The sequence below is a fragment of the Panicum virgatum genome, chromosome 9N (assembly GCF_016808335.1).
Source record: "Panicum virgatum strain AP13 chromosome 9N, P.virgatum_v5, whole genome shotgun sequence".
Classification (NCBI taxonomy): Eukaryota; Viridiplantae; Streptophyta; class Magnoliopsida; order Poales; family Poaceae; genus Panicum; species Panicum virgatum.
The window spans coordinates 62,536,603-62,545,285 of record NC_053153.1 but is presented as its reverse complement, the minus strand read 5'-3'; positions in this window follow the sequence as shown (position 1 = coordinate 62,545,285).

The following is an 8,683-nucleotide window of genomic DNA, read 5'->3' as shown; positions in this document are numbered from 1 at the left end:
TGATTGGTAATTCTTTATTACAATTATCTCATTGTTATTTCTGTCAAGCAAACTAAGTTAGGCTAGGCCAGTTTTCTTTTTAGTTTGTACTGCAACAACTTGAAATCCTGCTACTCTATATGTATAGTCTGAATATATGCTGCTCAAATTAAAAGCATGTTGCACCAAATGGCAAAGTAAATTTTGAGAAAAGGCCAAGAGGAAGGCATGTGGCATTTGAAGGAGATAATGCACCTCATAGATCATTGTTTCTATCCAGTTTTAGTGCAAAACTAAGCTTTTTTTTTGTGTACACTTTACATGTACATTTGTATCTAAATCATTTTATGGTTAATGACATATTTGTACCATATGATGGTACTCGCTGGTAAAAAGGTTTTGATCCAAATGACTGATTGCTGAAATCCAAAATGCTTTGCAGTACATGTCAACCGCAGGTATTCTACGGCCTACCTGGTTTTGCGGTACATGTCTACATGGAAAAATACGCAAAACACAGAGATTTGTAAGGTAATTATACTACTCTGTGCAAAAAAAAATTCATGATCTTTATTAATTATTTTCATTGATCACGTATGCGAGAGAACTTCATCATCGATGTGTTGGCATCGGATTTAAATGATTATCGGAAATTGCTACCTGCGAATGTTAAAGATTATCTTAGCCGCATCACAAATAAAAATATAAAATAGAATATAGTGTACAATTGGTTGAATATTTAGTGGAAAAATTTACCTGGAAATGAAAGATTGATCCCTTTAATGGTGAAAAATTTATCAAAGTTGTTGATGTTTAGTGAACCGAAGTGAAGGTATGCTTGTCCTATATTTTCCATGTTGCAATCATGCCAAAATAAACTATTACAGTTGTACTATCTGTGGGCTTGCTTTCTTGCTCTACTCAGCCAAGGCAGCCGCAGCTCAGGGACGCCACTGCTGACTGCTGCTGGGGCCCGCCAAAGCATACTCCTACTTGGAAATGGAATACTATGAATCATTTGTGGCATACTCCAACCGATATAGAAGTATTTATGCATCTATTTGATATGGTAATATTGATATATAGTTCTCAGTACCGTAGTAAAGCTTGATTTGATAAGTCATGACGCATAGTTGCAAAATAATTATGGATTTCGTATATATTTTTAGCTCATGTTTGGTCCTTATTTTATGATTTTCCTAATTAAGTACGTGTCTTGCGCTATGAATTTTTTTCTGCCCGTAGCAACGCATGGGCACTCCACTAGAACAAAAAAAAAAGGCCTGTGCCACTCGTCGCCGAGCCCCTCCGGGTCAGATCAGATGATTCTGCGGCAAGGCCGGCCCGGTGGTTAGGCCTCACCAAACCGTGACGGAGACGTGCACACCGTGCCCCAGCCCATAGATTTCGAAGGAACGGACCCATCCATGGATGCCCGGCCGGCCGTCGCTCTCCTTCACCTACCACCCCCGCGGAAGGACTACACGTGGGTCCGGGCCCACGTGCCAGTGACTGAGTCCTTCCGCGGGGTGGCCAGTGACTGAAATCACTCCGACGTAAGCGTCACTCCGACGTCACCCCCGGCTGGCTTCAGAGTTCAGAGCTTCGGATACTCTGCTGCTGAGGCGCACTGCCGAGACCGCGAGGAGACAACCTCGCAGAACAATTGGTAAACTTGTTTTCCTTGCTTAATAATATAGTAAGATGCTAAGCTAGGCGCCGCGATTGAATTTGTACGTTTTCGTAGTGCAAGCGAGTTGTGCACACTTCATTTCCTTATGACCTTGACTTTCGGGTTCTTTTGGTGGCCGGTCTGGAATCATTGGTATGGGAGTCCCATCTTGAAAGCACGCCTGAGGCCCTTTTCCATTTTTCTACATGCTGCACCAGCGCTAAGGCGTCCATCTCAGCTTACCTACACCCTCTAGTGGTTTGTGCAACTCGCCCTGCTAATGGTGGGGATTGAAATGGGTTTTGTCGTGGTGCTGCAAACCACAGCCGGGTAGCGGAAAGCACCCGCCTAAGCCCAGAGGGTGTGTACTCGGGGGTTAGCTAGTCCTAGTTCGATCTCGCTCAAGAACACGATGAACACAGTGGGATTAGAGTGGTTCGGGCCGCCGGAGCGTAATACCCTACGTCCACTATGTGTTGTATTGCCTTGCCTCGAAAGAGTCCGCGAGAGCTTGTGTGTTGTGTTGTGGAGGGCTTGTTGTGTACAGCGAGCGTCTCCCTTTTGTATCTCAAGGGGACGCATACATGGCTGTTGGGACCCCGACAGATGGGCCCAACGATGTAGTACAAGATAACATACTGTTCATAATTATGGCGTCGCAAGCGAAGGAGACCTCTCTCCTGGATTCCATTGTCTGCTCCTGGAGTTTCCCGTTCAGCGTGTCCAGGCGTTGTCTTGTCGGAACGGCGCCAGGCATAGCTAGCGGCGTTGCCTGCCACGTAGCTGATCAGGCCGCGTAGCTTGCGGCTTAGGCGGCATGATGGAAAAGTGTCGTGCCGTCGTATCCAATTAATGCGGTAGACGGGATCCGCGCGGGTGCGGCACAGGTGGCTGCACTGTGTACCTTGGTAATACGCGATGCACAGTGAGGCCTGACAAAGGCTGTCCCGCGTGCCGCGGCGACAGAGCACGCCTCAACCATACACATTAAATGCGGTGGGTGGGCGAGTCTTCCAGCGGAAGACTCGCGCACGAGTCCGCGTCCGTGCCTCCGGGACACATGGCGGCTCCGAACCCCCACGCTGTAAGGGAGGTCCGGATGGACGCAGAAGGTCCCGGACCCCTATGGAGGGTCCGAGGCCTCAGCTGTCAGCTAGGAGCTTTCCTTCCTTAGGGACACGTGGCGTCTCCGGATCCATCCCCAGGCGGGGAACGGGTCCGGGGCCATTGGCCTGGTGAGGAAAGAGCCTGACCCGTGGGGCCTGGCTACTCCGTCCTTTGCGCGCAGTTACGGATAACTACGTGGGTCCTGCCTTGCCGCAGTAAGAGTGGGTATCCCTGTTACAGTGTATCGACAGTGGCCCCCGGGCCCAACTTGGGGGAGGTACGAACCCGCAGGTGGGGCCACTACTGCGATTTGGCTCTGCATAGCTTGAAGCTTCCTACTGCAGGGGCCTTGACCGGCTTTGACCATCCATCGGGTTGTTGCTGCCTCATCACATCGCAACGACTTACTAACTCATGGCCCCCACGCACAGTGGTTCACCTAGTCACGCGTGCGACGCTCGGCATTGTTGCGGCCGGAGTAAACGGTACATTTACCACCGGCGCAGTTCCCGAAAAGCCCGGCCACGCCAGCGCTTAACACGCGCACGTCAGCTCAGCTTCCGCCTCGCTTCGCGCGTGAGCGACGGTTCAGATCCCGCCTTTTCACACCTTTGTTGGTTACCCGCTCTCCCTGACAGATGGGCCTGGGCCCCCTTGTCATGGGCCGGCGGTTAACACCAGGTGCGGGCGTCGCTTGGGTTCCAGCGACGGTTCCGGGGCGCGCCGGTTGAGTCAGGATTTACAATGGGGCGAACCGCATACCGCGGTTACTTTCCCGCATTCGCCTTCTTCCTTCCAACCTTTGCACCCCTTGCTCCCCACGCAGATTGTTCTTCCCCTCCACAGAGAGATGGCTTCCCTTGTTCATCCCCGCCGGTTCCAGACCGAGGAAGAGTTGAACACGGTGCGCCGCTTGCTAGGGTGGAGCCCACAAGAGACTGGCTGGGGGATCCGAGCAGGCTCGGTTCCCCTCGGCAACCTCCGCGCCGGGGAATTTGTGCTTTTTACCTCGCACATTTCCTGTGGCGTGGGGTTGCCGATCTCTTCTTTCTTGCTGCTGCTGCTGGAAGACTTCGGCCTCCAGCTTCAGCACCTCACGCCGCACTCCATCCTCTTGACGGCCATCTTCGTGCACCTGTGCGAGATGTTCGTGGGGGTGCGGCCTTGCATCATCCTTTTCCGCCATCTCTTCGTCCTGGTGAAGTCCGGAAGGAGCAAGGACGAAGTGGGGGGTACTACTTCCAGATGAGGAGTGACCTGCCGACGCCTTACATTCCCGGCCTTACTGGCGGAAAGTGGGAGGTGTGGCGCAGGGATTGGGTGATCGCCACCACCGAAGCCAACGAGCGCCTCGCCCTGCCGGCCGAGGGACCCGCCACCGACCGTGCATCCTGGAGGGCCAAGCCAATCCTGCAGCCGGATTTCGACTCCGTGCTGGACAAGATCAGGTCGCTTGCAGAGAGCGGCCTCACCTCGCTGCACGTGCTCGGAGATTTCTTGAAGCGCCGGATTGCCCCCCTGAAGCAGAGGCCACGTCCAGCTTGGAACTTCACCGGCCTCAACGACTGCAGCAGGACTCACCGCGGAGAGGGGAGCGATCTGACCCAGGAAGCCTTGGAGGTCCTGGTGCGGACGGTGACGGGGGATGCCTTCATCCCGGAGGAGCTGATCCTTCCCCAGGGTGTCGTCCCCCTCTGCGAGGACTCATGCCTGAGGACCGCGGTGCTAGCCACCCTGCCGACACTCAACGACGGTGGGCTGGCCGCACGCCAGACCGGAGGTGACCCGAACCGTGGGCTCCGGATTCCTGGTGCGTCCGGGAATCAAGATGCGCCGGACGTCGCGGGGTTCGGCCTCACCGCCAAGGGCAAGCAGGCCGTGGCTGGAAGCGCCGCCGCGAGTGGTCCCAGCCAGGCCCAGAGCAGCTCCGGTGCGTCGTCGGGGGAGACGGGCCGGCGCAGGCTACTCAGGGGCGACGGGACCCCAGTCACGGAGCCCGCCGCGAAGCATCAGAGGTCCGCCGAGGACGCGGGCCAGGGTAGTTCCCGGGCATCCGGTCTTCGCGGGACCTCCGGAGCTGTCGTGCCGCCGCCATCGCCGCCGAGAGATACCTCCCGTCGGCAGCAACAGCAGCAGCAGCAGCCACGGGAGCAGCAGCAGCAGCAACAGGAGCAGCCCCGGGTTGCGCCTGCGCCGCAGCCACAGGAGCAGCAGCAGCAGCGGGAGCAGCCTCAGGTTGCGCCGTAGCCGCGGGAGCAGCAGCAACAGCAGCGAGAGCAGCCTCAGGTTGCGCCGTAGCTGCGGGAGCAGCAGCAGCAAAAACGGACGTCGGGCCTCCGAGGACGCTGGATACCCGGCGCTTCAGGGTTAGTGTTATTCTGGTCGCGCCCCTTATTCTCGGTGCTCCGCTTATGCTAAAGGCTCCTTTTCTTTGTTTTGCCAGGGCTCCTCGCCCAAGCATCCCTTCCACCATCGCCGGCTCGTCGGCTGATGCACAGGCGACCGCGGCCTCGGCGGCGACAGCGGCGGCGGCGGCGGGTGCGGGATTCTCGGGTGCAGCGACTTCTGCCAGCCTGGTGGTGCCCAACGCTGTAGCGGCGGGTGCGCCTGGGGCAGGCGCGGCAGACGCAGCGGCGGCGGCGGAGGCGCCGGAGACGAAGTGCTGCAGCGGAAGCTCCCATCTCCAGCTCCGGTCCTGTTGTAGAGGAGGAGTTGGAGGTGGTCTTTGGCAGGCAGCTCCTGCAGCTCCAACTCCCGGAGGAGGAAGCGACTCCCCTTCCCCAGGTGCTGATCCAGGTCCGGCGGTCGATAGAGGAGGCAACCTCCTCCGCCGAGGCAACCTTCCGGCGGGAGTGGGCTGCTCTGGAGAGCGAGCGCCAGCGCCTCTCGGACTGGCACACCCGCCTGGAAGCGCACACGAAGGTTGAAGCCTCCCGTGCTGCCGAAGTCCGGTCAAAGCTCAAAGCTGACCAAGAGGCCTACCGAGCCAACCTTCTGAAGGTTTTCAACCGGGAGCTTGCAGTATCGAGCCGGGAGAAGGCCCTGGCCCAGCGGGAGGAGACTTTTGCCTTGGAGGTGGTCAGCTTTGCTGCCCAGCGGTCCGAACTGGAGACCGGGCTCGCTGTCCAGCGGTCCGAGCTTGAGACCTGCAGCCAGGGTCTTGAGATCCGCAAGCAAGAGCTGGACGAGCTCTCTGGGACCCTGGCCGGATGGCGGAAGCAGCTGGAGGAGAGGGTCAGCAAGCTGGCTGTTGCCGAGGCGGAGCTGGAGGAGGACCGGAAGTCCCTTTCCAAGCGGGAGTCCCACGCCACCGGCATAGAGAAGCAGCTTGGGATTCAGCGCGAGTCCCTCAAAAAGCAGAAGGAGTCGGTGGCGAAGAAGAAGGCTGAGCTCGAGGAGAGGTCCCGCGAGATGGACGTAGCCAAAGCGGCTCTGGACGCCCGGGTGCAGGAGGCGTTCCAGGAGGCGGTCCGGAAGCACCAGGAGGACCAGCGCATGGGGGCCCAGCGGATCGCTGACTGGGCGACCGAAGCGAGCCTAGCACTGGTGCCATTTGGAATGAGCCCAATCCAAGTGGCAGAGGCGCCAACATCGATTGCTAATGCCCTTCCAGTGCTGAGCTCCGCTTCGGATAGGCTCCGGCGTCTGGAGCCGGTCCTTGCCGGCCAGCTCGAAGCCGAGGGCCGCGAGCTGATCCGGATGGTGGCGGAGCACATCCTGACCTGCCTCCGGAGCCACGACCCGGCCATCTCGCTGACGCCCGTGGTCGATGGCCCTGTAGCGGAGACGGAGGCCGCTGCTCGAGACAGCGTGCGGGAGGTCGTCGATTTCGTCGCCGCCTACTTCAAGCGGGAGCCTGCAGACCCTTGAGCTGGGCATTGTATCTTTTTCCTTTTTGCATTATGTAACAAACATTGTACTAGTTGAAAATTTTGAAATAGAAGAAAACTTCAACTTAGCTGTTTGTCAGTTGCTGGTTTGCGGTATGCAGCACCCCGGCGCCCTGGCAGATAGGTTTAGTTGTTTGGACCTGTCTGCCACCTGAGCCGTAGAAGATACTCTGGACCTCCTTGGGCATAGGTGCCGCATAGTTTGCAAGCCGAGCGAGCGTCTTATTCCTTCCCCTGCATAGCAGAAAGAACTACAGAGAGAAGAATCAACTCGTTCGCATGGTAGTAACGATACTGCGACTTAGCTGTTTGATGCATGCATGATCGATCGTTGGTGTTTGGCTCAAAACAAACGCCCCGGCCCCCTGGGAGATAGACTCAGCTATTTTGAGTATGTCTACCATCAAGACTGGACTTCGATCTGCATGAAACCTTTAAAGCGGATGCCGGAACCCCCTGGTAGGTAGGCTCAATGATTTGAGGCAGGCTACCACTAGTTAGGGCTTAACCTGTGTACCACTTCAAAGTTACAGCTTAGTAGCAGGCCCGCGGGACTTACTCTGGACGAGTCCCAGGCTAGTACCAGGTCTGGGGCTCTAGATGCACAGGTCCAGGTAGCTCAGTGCTTGTTACAGAGTGATAGAGTGTGTAGGCTTAGGGTGCAGAACCAGGCTAAGGCGCTACACAGGGATCCGGACCACTCCAAGAAACAACACGATCTTTCCGGACCTGGCTTCGATGCCCCCAGACCCTTCCCAGCAGTGGGTGAGGTCACTGTCGCACTCGATCCTTTGAGATATAGAGCTGGACATGCCGTGTAGGACTTAGGAAGCCAACTCTTGAGCTAGAACGAGGTCCGGGCCCCTAATTACCCGGCTCTAGGTACTAGAGCACTTGTTACAGGGTGGTGGAGTGTGTAGGCTTTGGGTACGGAACCGGCTAAGCGGCTACACAGGGCTCCGAACCACCCCAGGAAACAAGCACCCCCTCTCCAGAGATGGTCTCTAGGGGTCCGGGCCCCTACCCCAGCAGCAAGAGGGTCCGGACCTATACGACAGTCCAGCAACTCAATACAGATCTTAGTTGTAGCGACAAGAGTGGAAGTCCACGCGGGGGTTAGGGGAGTAAAATCTCAAGAATCGTAATGCGGATTTAAATTTTGACACAAAGACAGAACTGAGCAAATCTTTCCTTTGCAATCTGATATTCATGGCTTGCGCGGTGGATGCCAGACGCCGGGTTTACGAGGGCGGACCTCTACCATTCTGGGCTGCACATTAATGCTAGCCGACGGTGCGATGGATGCCAGAGGTCGGGTTTACGGGGGCGGACCCCAACCGCTCCGGGCCGCACGCTGATTCTATCTTATTACAAAGGAAAAATTCACTTCGCTGCTCTGCCTAAGTGTAAAACTTACGTAGATGTTCTATGTTCCATGGGTTGGGCAGCGGCATTCCATCTTCTGTGGCGAGGCGAACGCATCCAGGCCGGCATACCTCTGTAACCTTGAAGGGCCCCTCCCAGCTGGGGGAAAGTTTGTGGAGCCCTGCTCGGTTCAGGATCCGTCTGAGGATGAGGTCGCCAGCCCGAAGCTCCCTACTGTGCACGAACTGTTGATGATAGCACCGGAGCGCCTGGTTGTAGCGTGCATTTTGGATTGCTGCTCGCCACCTTCGTTCGTCAACGAAGTCCACGTCGTCACGCCGCAGCTGCTCCTACATGGATTCGTCAAAAGCCTGGACCCGTGGTGAGCCCAGGTGAATTTCTGGGCGAAGGCATGCTTCAGCCCCGTAGACCAAGAAGAATGGAGTCTCCCCGGTGGCTCGGCTGGGTGTGGTCCGGTTGCCCCATAGCACGCACGGAAGGTCATCAACCCATTTGGCACCATGCTTTTTCAAGCAGTTGTAGGTGCGGGTCTTGAGTCCCCTGAGGATCTCTGCATTCGCTCTCTCAACCTGTCCATTGGTGCGGGGGTGTGCCACGGACGCAAAGCATAGCTGGATGTCGATGTCTTCGCAGTACTCTTGAAAGAGTC